The sequence below is a fragment of the Garra rufa genome, chromosome 6 (assembly GCF_049309525.1).
Source record: "Garra rufa chromosome 6, GarRuf1.0, whole genome shotgun sequence".
Lineage (NCBI taxonomy): Eukaryota > Metazoa > Chordata > Actinopteri > Cypriniformes > Cyprinidae > Garra > Garra rufa.
The window spans coordinates 935,110-949,072 of NC_133366.1; the positions used below are offsets into that span (position 1 = coordinate 935,110).

A 13,963-nucleotide genomic window follows, 5' to 3' on the forward strand; every position below is an offset into this window, starting at 1 on the left:
TGGAGAACTGGACTTTCCTTGAAATGAACTTTGTACAGACATTAGTAGTTTAAATTCCTGAGGGGTTAAACATTGACTTAAATATAAATTAAACATCCTTTTTTTTTTTTTTTCTTTAGCTAAAATAAATGGAAAAAAAATAAAAGTCAAATGGAACAGTTTAGCTAATATAAGGAGGATTCTTTTGTGTGTTTTTTTTTAAGTGTAAAACTGATCACCATATACTGGACTAAAATATATATTTTTTAAATATGATTTTAGGCAACAACTTTCATAAACTGCAGTAATCTCACAAACTGAAAAGATTCAACCTGAATCCATTCATTCATTTTCTCATGCACATAGGTTTATACTTTTTACACACGCAAAGAAATGGAGCGCAACAATATTGCTACACATATAGACAGTAGAGCTTGAGTGACTGTCAATGCAATACTGCTGTTCATGGTCATCTTCTGCTTTACACATCATCCGATTAACAATAGAATGGAGACAATTTAGGCATGTTTGTGACAAAGAGGAATTTCAGGTACACTTAATGAAAACATTTGCATTTGTTTAGTAAAATGTCTTTAAATCTGGTTTCCCAGATAGCTACATTGTGTCAACCCAGATCTGGTCCACACCTGAAAGAATGTATGATAGCACTTGGGTGCTCTGCTCATGTTTGCCAGATTTGGGCCACAAGCAGACTATAGCAATGCCATATATCTGCCAAGAACAATGCAAATAAACCAGAGCTAGTCACAAAAGTTCTGTATTAAATAGAGTGTGGGGGAAAGTTACTTTTAAATTTACAATATGTGTTATTTCGAAGAAAAAAAAGTAACTTACTTTTTTTTAGTATGGGAAATGATGCATAATGTTACCTTTGTGCTACTTTTGTCATCTCACCTGCTTGTTTGTTTTTGGCAAAATGTAAAAGCCCTTGAACACAAAGTGAAATAAATAAGCCTCAGACTGGAAATGTGACTTCACGTCTGTACAGTAGAGGGCAGCAAAACACCTTTACACTGCTCCATTCATCTCGGAGCAGAGCAGCTATTTGTACTTTGTGTTAGAGACTTCCGGTATCAGTCCCTTTCAGTTATTTTATCTGTACAAAAACAGGCAGTTATGCTGCTTATTGAATACTTGTGTAATCATGGTATTTTATCTTATTATCATAATCATAAACACACTGGTTTGGCCAATGAATTGGAAGTCTGTACATTCACAAAACAAAAGCAAAAATCACACACCTTACCTCAGTGTTGAATAATAATGTGAACAGGAGTTTTGTGGTGAACATACAGCATATTATCATCATTAAAGAAATGTTTATGTATGAGATTAATAATTTTTTTCTTGAACAGATACAAACGAACAATCATAAACATCAGAAATTCTCCTGAAATGCAATTAACCCTCAGTTTGTAACAAGAAGAGGCTGTGGCTGATTTCATCTGTTAGCCAAAGTGAAAGGATGTGGGATCCATAAATAGATTGTGATAAATTAGATACAAATGACGACATGCCACAAGAACCTGCTAGTCACCAGATCACATACAGGATCTGTCTCAATCAATTTCTAGACCTTTCCCAACATCCAATGCACAGAAACTCCCAAAGTGCATCTACTTGAAATGTTCTGTGATGAATGCAGGATGATGCATTTAAACCCTTGAAACTATTACGGTCCGTGTACGTTTTATTCATTTCATTTTCAATTTGAAACGATATAAGCAGAAATAAGAAAACGGCTAATTTATTCGTTTTTTCATTTGTTCATGTGACGGATATTAATAAGGTTAATAGGATTTAATGTATTTTACTAATGATCCTTCCTTTCAATTTTTATGCATTTATTTTATACCAGCTTGTGTACCAAAACATTATGATTTTGTTTTGTATATTATTTGTGTCCTCTTTGGAAAATAGTTTTGTATTCATTTTACGTCATGACGTCATTTCGGTTCAACCCGCGCTGCATCCTCAGAACGCGTTAAGCGCGCTGAGGAGAGGTAAGTAGTTAGCGGTGTTCCTCCTTCAGTATAAGTTTATAAAAGTTACATGAATTTGTATTAAGTACCTCAGATGTGAAAATGTAATTGTTAAGAGTGTTATGAATGTAATTGAAAGCGTTTTATTCATGAATGGGTGAGATTGAACAGTTTATTACCGAATACAGTGTTTGAGTATATGTATGTGTGTCATCAGAACAGTGATTTTAAATAAGTGATTAACTGGTGTTTAATCCGTTTAGGTGGAAAAATCACAGAACGAAACTCTAATTGTTGTACTCTCTCTATTTCTCCACCATCCAGGTATAGTTTATTGTTAATTCGATTTTCTATTCATGTTGTGCTAATTTGTTTACTGTTTTAATTCATGTTTGATTAAAAATGAGCTGCAGCAGATCCATATGGTTGGATAAATGTTTGTAAAAATTTATTTTGCATTGTTATGTGTAGCATGCTTACATGTATTCTATTTTTGATATCATTTGATATCATTTGTTATTGTGTTGCTTTCTGAGAACGCGTTAAGCGCGCTGAGGAGAGGTGGAAAAATCACAGAACGAAACTCTAATTGTTGTACTCTCTCTATTTCTCCACCATCCAGCAACTGCATGCTCCACATAATAAACTCTCCATCAGCAGCAGATCCAGTGGTCCGTCTCTTCTTTCGTAACACAACGCAGATCGTAACGGTGCGTTCACACTTCAGCGTCAAATCTGCGCTCAGTGCCGCTGACAACGCTACAACGCCACTGCTTTGGGGTGTGTCAAATTTAGAGCAGAGCACGCTTATGGAAAAACAATGTTTACACCCTGTTTGCGTTTCATTTGTCTTTTTTAACAGTGGTTCGCAAAGTAAACTGTAGCATAATGAAAACATGCAAAGTACATTTACTTTTGTGTGACTTTTTCAATAATATGTGATTTCAGCTCACTAATCCACCAGTTTCGGAAACACACGTCATAGTCTTTCCTTGCCTACTTCTCACACCGATTGGTTGTCGTCAGGCGTTTTGCGCTCGAGATTTGCATAAAGTTGAGGAATGTCCAACCTTTTGACGCTCTCAGCTGCTCTCAACGCCTTCTTCGCGCCGCTTCCAATCCCAAAATGCACCACACGACCGTTTACGCTCAACTTCCACATGAATGAACTGAAAACGCACGCTTCGCCCCGCTCGCTACTAGGGTTGTAACGGTATGAGATTTTCACGGTATGATAATCGTCTCAGAAAATATCACGGTTTCACGGTTTCGTGGTATACGGTATCAAACTATCATTATTATTATTATTATTATTATAATCATCATCAGCTACAATGACCCTTAAATGAATAAAAAGAGATATGTTTTTTGGTTGAACATGGTTTATTGTAAACTTTTTTTAATGAAAATAAAAAGTAAACTCATGGAAGTATGAGTCTACCTTTTGGGGGGGAAAAATGAAAATGAAGTTGCGCATCACCCATTTGAACAAAATACGGAATAAGTTATTTCTCTTTATATTAGACACGAATAAACCAAACTGTCCTTCCTCTTTAACAGCATATATGAGAGAGCAATATGTGCAGTGTCATGTTTGTTAATATTTTCCTGAGATTATCATAGCAGCATGCATTTCTTAGCTTTTTTTCAGGTCAGGTTATGATGAAAAAATGTAAGCATGTTGAGATTTTCAGGGCTCAATTTTGACCGCTGAGGTGAGAGAATGTATCCACTTGTACTAAACATCCTCTCCGAAGGTACACTCATGGCAGGAACACAACGATACTTTCTGGCCACATTTGCCAGATTTCATCAGCATGTATTATATATATATTTCAGTCATTATTTCTTCAGGCTTAACCAAACGTTTTTTTGACAGATTGTACTAAAAACCTATGCATTTCAGTTAGTGTATTTGATGATTATTATTTTAAATGAAATTATAAAATGATCATTAAGTGTTCTCTGCGTGGCTCTGGATATGTTTCATGTGTTTACGTCTTCACTTTGTAGCGTTCCAGGCAAGTCACCCCAAACTGCCTGAGCGCATTTATAATAATTACATTATTATTAATTTGTTCGCAACGTTATATTGTCCTAAAGGCTATTTTTTTTACTGTGTAACGTTACCACTTGCATAAACACCGCACCCGTAGGTGCTGACATAGTGGTTTCGCGGGCTATGTCACGTCAGAACTCCGAACTGGGATTATATCGATCTAGTACGAGTTCACAAGTGGGAAGTCACGGGTTTGACGGCCGTTCCGGTGCACTTTCACGGGTAGAAGGTTGGAAAAACACGAGTAACGGTTTGCCTGAAACGCGGCAATAGTGAGTGAGACAGACGCTTTAAAAACCATGAGCCTTGAGTGTACTTGAGTGTGTACTAGATCTACAAGGCGAAACGGCGCTGCTCATTCATAGAGACGCACAGAATATAGAATTACAATATATAGCAGTCTTTTTGCGCTGTTTATTCACAGACACACACATCGCGATTTGATTTACTGCACAGCTATATTTTGATTTATTCATCCATCTAGCTATCAAATCGCACATGTTACGTGACATCTGTATTATACTCTAATTGGGATTCCCTTTGCATCACAGAAATAATACGGCCATAAGGAACTTAGCTTTATCTTCACGGAGGGATGGTGTTCGCGAAAATGGGAGAATATGTTATTTCCTCCTTTAGCGGCCACTCATCGTCCACATTTCTTGCAAACTGGATATCCATCTTCAAGGACAAGCCCGCAATCATTTTTCGGATACTCAAAATATTCCCATACTGCAGATTTACATTTTTTTCTTTTCGGCGGGAGATAGAGATTAGAATTTGCAGCTGACATTTCTCTGACATTTTCGCCGCTGTAAAGGTATGGGTGGAGTCTAAGCAGTCAAGTGGAAAGAAGTTGCATATACACGGCAGCACGGGTGAGATCTGGTTTCATTATTATAATTTTTTTTCAAAACCGGGGATAAGCAAATGTGCACGATATGATAATCGTACATGTCAATATCGCAATAAACCGCCATACCGGTATACCGTTACAACCCTACTCGCTACGTGCCAGTGTGAACGCACTGTCACGTAGCGAGCGGGGCGAAGCGAGCGTTTTCAATTCATCTCGAGCAAATCTCGAGCGCAAAACACCGGGCGACAACCAATCGCTGTGAGAAGTAGGCAAGGGAAGATTATGACGCGTGTTTTCGAAACTGGTGGATTACTGAGGTGAAATCACATATTATTGACAAAGTCACGCAAAAGTAAATGTACTTTGCATGTTGTTAGTATACGCTACAGTTTAGTTTGCAAACCGCCATTAAAATAAGACAATGGAACGTAAATTGGGTATGAACATTGGTTTTCAGAGGCGTGCTCTGCCCTAAATTAGACACACCCCAAAGCAGTGGCGTTGTAGCGTTGCTAGCGGCACTGAGCGTGGATTTGACGCTGTAGTGTGAACGCACCGTAACTGTGCGTTCACACCGCCGGCGGTGAGAGCGTCAAAGTGGCCGGAAGTCATTCATTTTCAATGTGAGCCGGCGGCGAGAAGTGGCGAGGCGCGTTTTGGGCGGTGTGGGCGTCGGGGAGAGTTGAAGTCAGGTCAACTTTATGGTAATGAGCTATGACGCGGCTCGGCGGCAACCAATCGGAATGTAGAAGTTCACCGCTGAGAGGTTTCAAAAGAACGCAGTCCTGTAAACTTGGTTCCGGCCACATTAGTTCCCAAGGAAAATGGAGGAGAAGTTAATTATTGCTGTGGCGGGTTTCCCCATAATCTACGACGTGTCCCTGTTTTTAAGTTTGCACTTAACCATGAACACAAAACCCACACCATACAAATGGCTTTTAATTAGTTTATTTCGTTAGCAAACATGTAACTACAATTAAATTCAATTTCTTATTTTCATATTTAAAATATTTAATATGGTTAACTAACTTACATCCAACTTGTGGTCAGTCTGCACAAGATCGACATACTTGTTTGCTTTGCGGCCGCTTTAAATACAAGATCAAGCGTTCGATCGTCAGAGCGTCAAGGAATCTTTCTACAGCGTTGCTTGCAGGGCGGCCAGAGCGAATTTTGACGCTCTCGCCGCCGGCGGTGTGAACGCACCGTAACAGTGACGGTCCGTGTACTTTTTCGTTCATTCATTATTCAATTTCGGAGTGAAAGATGCAATTTAAAAAAGGGTGCGGCTTGGTTTTTTGTTTAAAAGAAAAAAAGCAGAAATGGCTATATTTTGTTTTCCAAATGTATTGCTGTCATCAAATAATAGTAATAGAAAAGTGGACGCATTTCCGATCGTTTTTTAATTTTCTAATATTTATTTGTACCGTCGTGCGGGTATCAATTATTATTGTCTAGTATCACTAAAAATACTAAGATCCATATTACTATCACACGAGCCAATGGCAATTAAATGCACGGATGCATAGTCAGATAATGAATGAAATACAACTGTTCAGGAACAGAAGATTGTATTTGGGTCCGTGTAACGGTTTGCAGTTCTTTGTTCAATTTGCACCATCAAAATTAAACAGATAAAAATTGGCTTCAAACTTTCATTTTTTCGGGTTTTTTTTTTTTCAAATACCTCACCAACAGATATTTGTCTCTGTTTAATTTTCTGTTCTACAAGTTTAGGTTGTAGCATCCGAATAAGATTTTTAACACGTAAAACATGAGTCATTATTCTGATTTTGCGCTCGCGGTTAGTCCGTACCATTACCGCCGGGGGAGGAGACTGGGTGGCTGGATTAGCCTACAGCCAGAGCGCTGCCGCTTTATGTATTGGAATGAGGTTCATGGATTTGACCATGCGATAATTTAATGGATAGGCCTACTTCAGAACTAGTGGTGTAGTGCAGGGTATACGGCGTATACCCACTTTATCAGTGGCCTTTCCATATATCCACTTCTAAGTCACTCAGATGCGCATGGTTCAGTATCCTGCATTAGCCAAAAATCATGACAGTGCACCACATGAATAGCTGATTGCGCCTAATGCGCCCGCTCCGACCACTCTACGCGTGTTCATAGTACGCAAGAGCATGTCAGGGGCAGAGCCATAGAGAGATCTCTATACGGCTCTGGTCAGGGGAGGCGCGTAAAATAATAATTATTATCGATTACTAATTTGGATCAGTATATTGCAACGAAAACATTACCTTAACAATGAAAAGAAGCAGTTTTTTTACTGTTGGAAATTTCTTAAACCAGCTAGTGAATAATTTATACCGAGGGATAAATTATGCGTATACCACTGGTCAGAACTCAGTAACATTGGGCGCGTTTTCATTAAGCGTATTTTCAATTCGCAGTTTCAATTTGCGCAATTTAAAGGGTAATGTAAAGGCAGCTAGAAACGCAAAAATGTATAAAATTTTGCCAAAGTTTTACGCAAATATGTAATGGAAATGTGCATTGTGCGTGTTTACAGCCACATTTAAAGTTATTTTTAGTTTCGATATTTGCTGGATTACATTCGCTTGCCACTGGTCAAAGATATCACTATCAGGATTAGTTTTAATAATATGCACCCAATTTATATAAACATGAAACATTATTTCAAAATTGCCCACGTGTATTGTAGCAGTAGATTTAAACCGGAGACAGCTTTGACGCGCTTTCGCAGGCTTGATGTGTAAGGGACCGTCTGACAATTCCTTCGACTGGGTTAAAACGTCTAAGTATTTTGATTAAAATGACTTTTAACATTCAAACAGCTTTTATGTTCCAATGGTTGTAGGATGTTCCTAGTGGCCAGAAGATTTTGCCAATAGCTCATTTACTGTGTGAACGGTACACAAATAATTTTTAGAAAACAAATGTAGTTTACCAAAGAGTTTTTTTCATGCTCCAAAGGTAGTATATTCCTACTTACATGACTGACCTACTACAGGTGAGATTTTGTCAATATCTCTCTTATACTGTATGTACAGACGACAATTTATGAAAAACTTACAGTAAATTACCAGTGGGGTTTTTATGTTCCAAATGTTTTAGTATGTTTATAGAGACTAGACAGACTTAGTATAGGTGGTATTTTGCCAATAGCTCCCTTACTGTACAGTGTTCAAACATTATCATAAAAACCGACTATACACTCCCAAAATATTTTTTTTCATGTTCTAGGTTGTAGTATGTTCCTAGTGGCAAGATTAACTTACTACATGTGAGATTTTGCCAATATCTTCAAGTGCACCTGTCTGCAGCCTGCAGATCGAGGCGGGGCTGAATCTGGGGTGGGGCTGCACGTGTCGCCCCGCCCACATGCCTTCTCATTGGTTGTAGGTAAATTAATGACGTTGGCGCAACATCCCTCCCACAACTCATCTCATTGGTTAGTGAAATGGATTGACGTCGCTGCCACGCAGCAGTTGGAAACTATACTTATGAATTATACGTTTTATGTAAACGCTGAATCCTTTGCTTATTTATTCAGCTTTCAGATGTGTACAAATCTCAATTAAGATTGTGGTCCAAGGTTACATATACATTTACAAGCAAGACATCTTTCCGCTGTTTAGTTATCCCATTTCTGGCAATCCGTGACTATAATTCAAAATGTTAACCAGTGGTGTTTATTTACAGTTTTTTTTTTTTTATTATTGTCTTAATTGTTAATAAGATACATAAATGTGGAAAATTCTCAGCAAGAGTATCCACTATCCTTGTGTTATTAAATCAATAAATAGAAAAGGGTTGTTAAACATCAGAGTTGTTTATAAATACAAACATTTATGACACATGAATGAATTTCACTGTTATTTATTTAAGATAATAATGTTACGATCTAATAGTGACACGCGAAACAGCAGTCTGGGTCCTCTGTGCTCAAATACATTAATTTCTCTAAGAAATTGAAATAACACCCTATAACAATCTGTTGACCCTTCCCGAAGTATATCTACTAAATTGAAACATATTTTAATTTCTTCTGATTTCGCTATTAATTGACCATATGCACGGATTACTTCCCTGTTTAGTCAAGCCAGCTAAGTCAGTTCTGGTCAACTGTACTGTGCCGAAATATGAGCGTACTTTGTTTGTTTTGTCTACATAATCCACTCACAATCGAAGAAAAGTGTTGTTTGTTTAAGAGGACCAAACGTCCATGTATACCGTTTCAAGAATGAAAAATGCCAGTTTAAAAAAATAGGCGTATAAGTATTGGTTAAATATAGGCTATTCAATAGATTTTACAGTTCAAGATAAAACTTAAAAGATGTAGTTATTAAATTTTATTAAATATTTCATATTCCTATCGATTCATATTGAGTGCATTATTTAATTATTATACCACAATTATTTAATGCATTTGTAGTGAACTATATATTAGTATTTAAATAATTCACCCTTATAGACTGTTCGTGTGTGAGTTTAATGATTTTCTGCATTTCCTATACTATATACTTAAGGAAAAGTACTACAATTTATTATACTAGTAATTTTATAATAAATCGAAAAGCAAGACGTCTTGAAAAATATAGGGAGTTTAAAAGGCAGCTGCATAATAAATCCTCTGCTGCCATCTTTTGGTTATATGGGTAACTCCATATTACGCTCCGTGCATAAGGTCAATTGTCTTCTTTCAGTTTCATATTTCCTGCACTCTAATATGGGGTGTTCCACTGTTTCTTCATGCCGGCAATATTCACATTTCCCTGTGCCATGTTTACCTATTTTCAGTAATGTTTCATTTAATCCCGTGTGTCCAAACCGAAGCCTTGATATTATTGTCTCTTCTCGCCTATTCCTCCCTGTACACCTTATTTCTCCCACTCTCCTTTGAATCTTATGAAACCATCGTCCTTTCCTATTTTCTTCCCATTGTTGTTGCCATTGTTTCTTTAATTTATTTTTAATAATAGGCCTACTCTTAATTTCTGTTCTACTAATACTAACTGTAAAATCAATTTGATTATTTTTAGTAACTTCCTTTGCTATTTTCCTATCTGCTATTTCATTTCCCTTAACTCCATGTTTTCAACGTCATTACTTTGCCACCAATGAGATGAGTTGTGGGAGTTACGTTATCTCGACATTATTAATTTATCTACAACCAATGAGAAGGCATGTGGGCGGGGCGACACGTGCAGCCCCGCCCCAGATTCAGCCCCGCCTCGATCTGCAGGCTGCAGACAGGGGCTTCTCAATATCTTCCGTCATATATACAGTTTTCTTTCATGTTGCAAAGGTTGTAATATTTTGCAGTTACAAGACTGACTTATGAAAGGTGAAATTTTGCTGAAACCTCCATTACTGTAGGTACAGTGAATAAAAATACGTTTAGAAAAAAATAGTTGTAGTATGTATGTTCCAAGATACACGACTGACATACTGGTGAGATTTTGCCAATACCTCCCTTCATATGTGTGAAGTACACAATTACCTTTGGAACATGATAAAACCTTTTTGGTAAATTACAGTAATTATTTGTTGAAAATATTTGTATACTGTACTTACAGTAAGGGAGATATTGACAAAGTCTCACCTGTAGCCCAAGCCATTCTGGCTGCTAGTAACTTATTACAACCTTTGGAACATGTAAAAAAAACTTTTGGTAAATTACTGTACTTAAAAAAATGTGTCTGCTGTATAAACAGTAAAGGAGATTTGGGCAAAATTTCACTATTAGTAAATAAGTCTTGTAACCAGGAATGTACTACAACATTTGGAACATTAAAAACCTTCTGGTGCATTACAGTATTTTTTTTTTAATAAAAATGTGTATACTTGCGCATACAGTGAAGGAGATATTGGCAAAATCTCACCTGTAGTAAGTCAGTCTGGAGTTGGACACCTACAGCCTTTATGAACAGCCTTCAATGTATTTACAGTAGATTTTAGTGTACATATATGAAGGAAGGTATTGGCAAAATCTCACCTGTTGTAAATCATTACATTTAAAAGCTTTATGGTTTAACAATGTGTTTTTTCAATGTTAAAAGTCATTTAAATTAAAATGCTTTGGACGTTTTAATCCAGTCGGTGGATTTGTCAGATGGTCCCTTTCACCAGTGACGGACTGGGACTAAAAAACAGCCCTGGACTTTGACTCAGCTCAGCCCACAACAACAGATGTGTGTGAAAGCTAATCAGCAGCAGACACGGGTCTCAAAATACTTAAATCTTAACCCTTATGTTTCATCTTCCAAATTATAGCATTATCTCTGATGTTGACTAAAAGATGTGTTAAAAGCATAGTGTGGAATACTCACAGAAATAAACAGCCCTCTTTTAATGTCTCTCTGCTGAAAAACTATTCAGTTGAGGTGACTACCTAAAACATACAAAAACAAATGGTAGAAATGGCATGCAATCTTAAACTAAATTTATTACTTACTAATCTCTTAATTAATTTGTGCAAAATATACGGCTCTGCAAAAACTGTTCATCTAACAAAGTCAAAAAATCTTGTTTCCAGCTAAAAAGTATTTTTGATCTTGTTTTGAGACTAAGCAAGAGCAGAAGAGGTTATATTATTAATCTTATTTTGAGTATATTTGTCTTATTTTGAGAATTCTTAGCAAATTCTTATTTCATTTGCAGATTATTTCACTTAATTTAAGAAGCTTTCGACTAACCTAACCCTAAAATTCTTGATTTTAGTCTAAAACTTCTTAAATTAAGTGAAACAATCTACCAATGAAATGAGACAAATCACACTTGGTAAGAATTCTAAAAATAGGCATATATACTCAATATAAGATTAAACACCTTATACTCTTGCTTATATAAATAACAAGGTTAAAAATACTTTTTTAGCAGGAAACAATTTTTTGACTTGATTAGATGGAGTTTTGCAGTGTGCACAAAAACGGTTTAATTACTTATTAAATATTTCTTCTGCCTTCATGTTAATGCAGCGGCATATTTATATCGTGTTTTATTGCTAATCAACTGTAAAAACTGCAATAGTTTTATTTCATTGGGGTATACATAAAAATGTAGCAACCTGAAATTACATTTGCTAAAGTCAGATAACCTATAAAATAACCCTAACTATCCTCCTTTCGTGCTTACTTGCACTTACTTGCAATGCACTTGTCTGGGGAACTTCCCCCTGATCCTGCACCTGTCCCTCATCTCTATGTCCCTGTGCTGCTGCGGCCGCAGCCTCCTCCTTCACACCCTTTTCTTTCCTTTTTTTTCCCCTATTACCAACACCTGCAGTATCCATGTTCTTTCTCTCAACTGCACTTGTAAACGGTTGAGTGACAAGCATTGACGAGTGAGCTTGCGCATCTATGGGCTTGTAGGCGCATTGTTGCCACCTATCGGTCTTGACATGGAACAACAGTAAATTATGAGCAAGAAAAAAAAAACTGTGACGGCTGCACAGAGGCCGACGGCCGTCCTGTTGCAGCGGCCGTTCTGGTATTCTCCCGAACGTCCAGACGGCCAGTCCGCCCCTGCCTTTCACCCTTACACATCAAGTGCTGCGATAGCGCATCAAAGCTTTCTCCAGTTTAAGTTTGCAATACAACAGTTTTAAAATATTTTTTTCATGTCTATATAATTGTTAAAACTAATCGTGATAGTGATATCTTTGAACAGTGGCAAATTAAAGCAATACGGCGAATATTGAAACTAAAACTAACTTTACCACACTATCATACAGACAATCTGTGGCTGTTAACGCAGTCACAGTTACTGGGTTCTGATTTAGACAGTAAATTATACACAAAGCAGCAGCGCTCTGGCTGTAGGCTATCCAGCCACCCCGTCTCCTCCCCCAGCGGTAATCGTACAGACTATGGCTCTGGTACGGACCAACTGCGAGCGCAAAACACACAAAAAATGGAAAATCAGAATAATGAGTTATGTTTTATGTTTGTTAAAAAATCGTATACAGATGCCACAACCTAAAATTGTAGAACAGAAAATTAAACAGAGACAATTATCCGTTTTTGAAGTATATGTAAAAAACGAAAAAATGAAAGTTTGAAGCCAATATTTATCTGTTTAATTTTGATGGTGCAAATTGAACATAGAACTGCAAACCGTTACACGGACCGTATTTGACTCATGCTGCATATACGCAATTATGCCTTCTGTAAATATAGATTTACAACTACGATTAGAGCTGTTTGCATAAAATGCACCATGAACATTCACACGTTTGCCTAGCTGTGATAGGCTACAATTTATCTCCATTAATATTATTTTCTCAATTCTGCGCATATATTTTCACTTACCTTACATCAATTGCTCGATCAATATTATCATTACATATTTTACATTTGTAACTGTAGGTACCACAAACAATTTAATATAGCTAAGTTTGTGTATTTTTACAGGTAGTAAAATGCTGTGTGTGCTGCTTATAAACACCAGAGAGATAATGATTCATGAAAAAGATGGTCTTTACTCATCTCACTAGCACAAAATAAATGCAGTAATAGAAATTACAGAAACGCACAAAATACACTGAAATACACTGAGAATTATATGCATTTAAAAATTTTATGGAAGTCATCCCCCCGGATCTTCTGCATCCACTGAGTCCGTATGCATGTAGCGTTAACGGGGAATGCGACGAAACAGTACAAAAATGCACACAAGTGGAAATTTCCCTTGAGACCTCAGTAATGAAAAGTGTGAAACTCACCTGCAGTTTCCCTGAGAAACACGAGAGCATCAAACACATCTGCAGAGAGAACAATCAGAAGATCTGTCGAAACATCAGTTCATCAGAGAAGAAGCGCTTTGAGTTTTCTGACAGTACAGCAGGAGTTTTCACCGTGAGCATCAGTAATGTGAGCCTGACAGACGCTGGAGTTTACTGGTGTGGAGCAGAAACCAGACACAAGCATTTGACTTCTGTTTCTCTCACCAATAAACATCAACTGACTTTAACCAGTATGTACAGTCACCATACAGATTAATAATATATGCATATATTTTACAGTGTATAAATGTTCATTCTCTCTGACTATTAGTTTTCTACTAGTTATATTTTAT

General features: G+C 37.0%; 1 protein-coding gene across 2 annotated transcripts in view; it reads left to right on the forward strand.

Moving 5' to 3' along the window:
- The window catches only part of LOC141336140 (uncharacterized), a 132,027-nt gene that overhangs the window by 77,567 nt on the left and 40,497 nt on the right, over positions 1 to 13,963 (forward strand). The window lies entirely within an intron of this gene.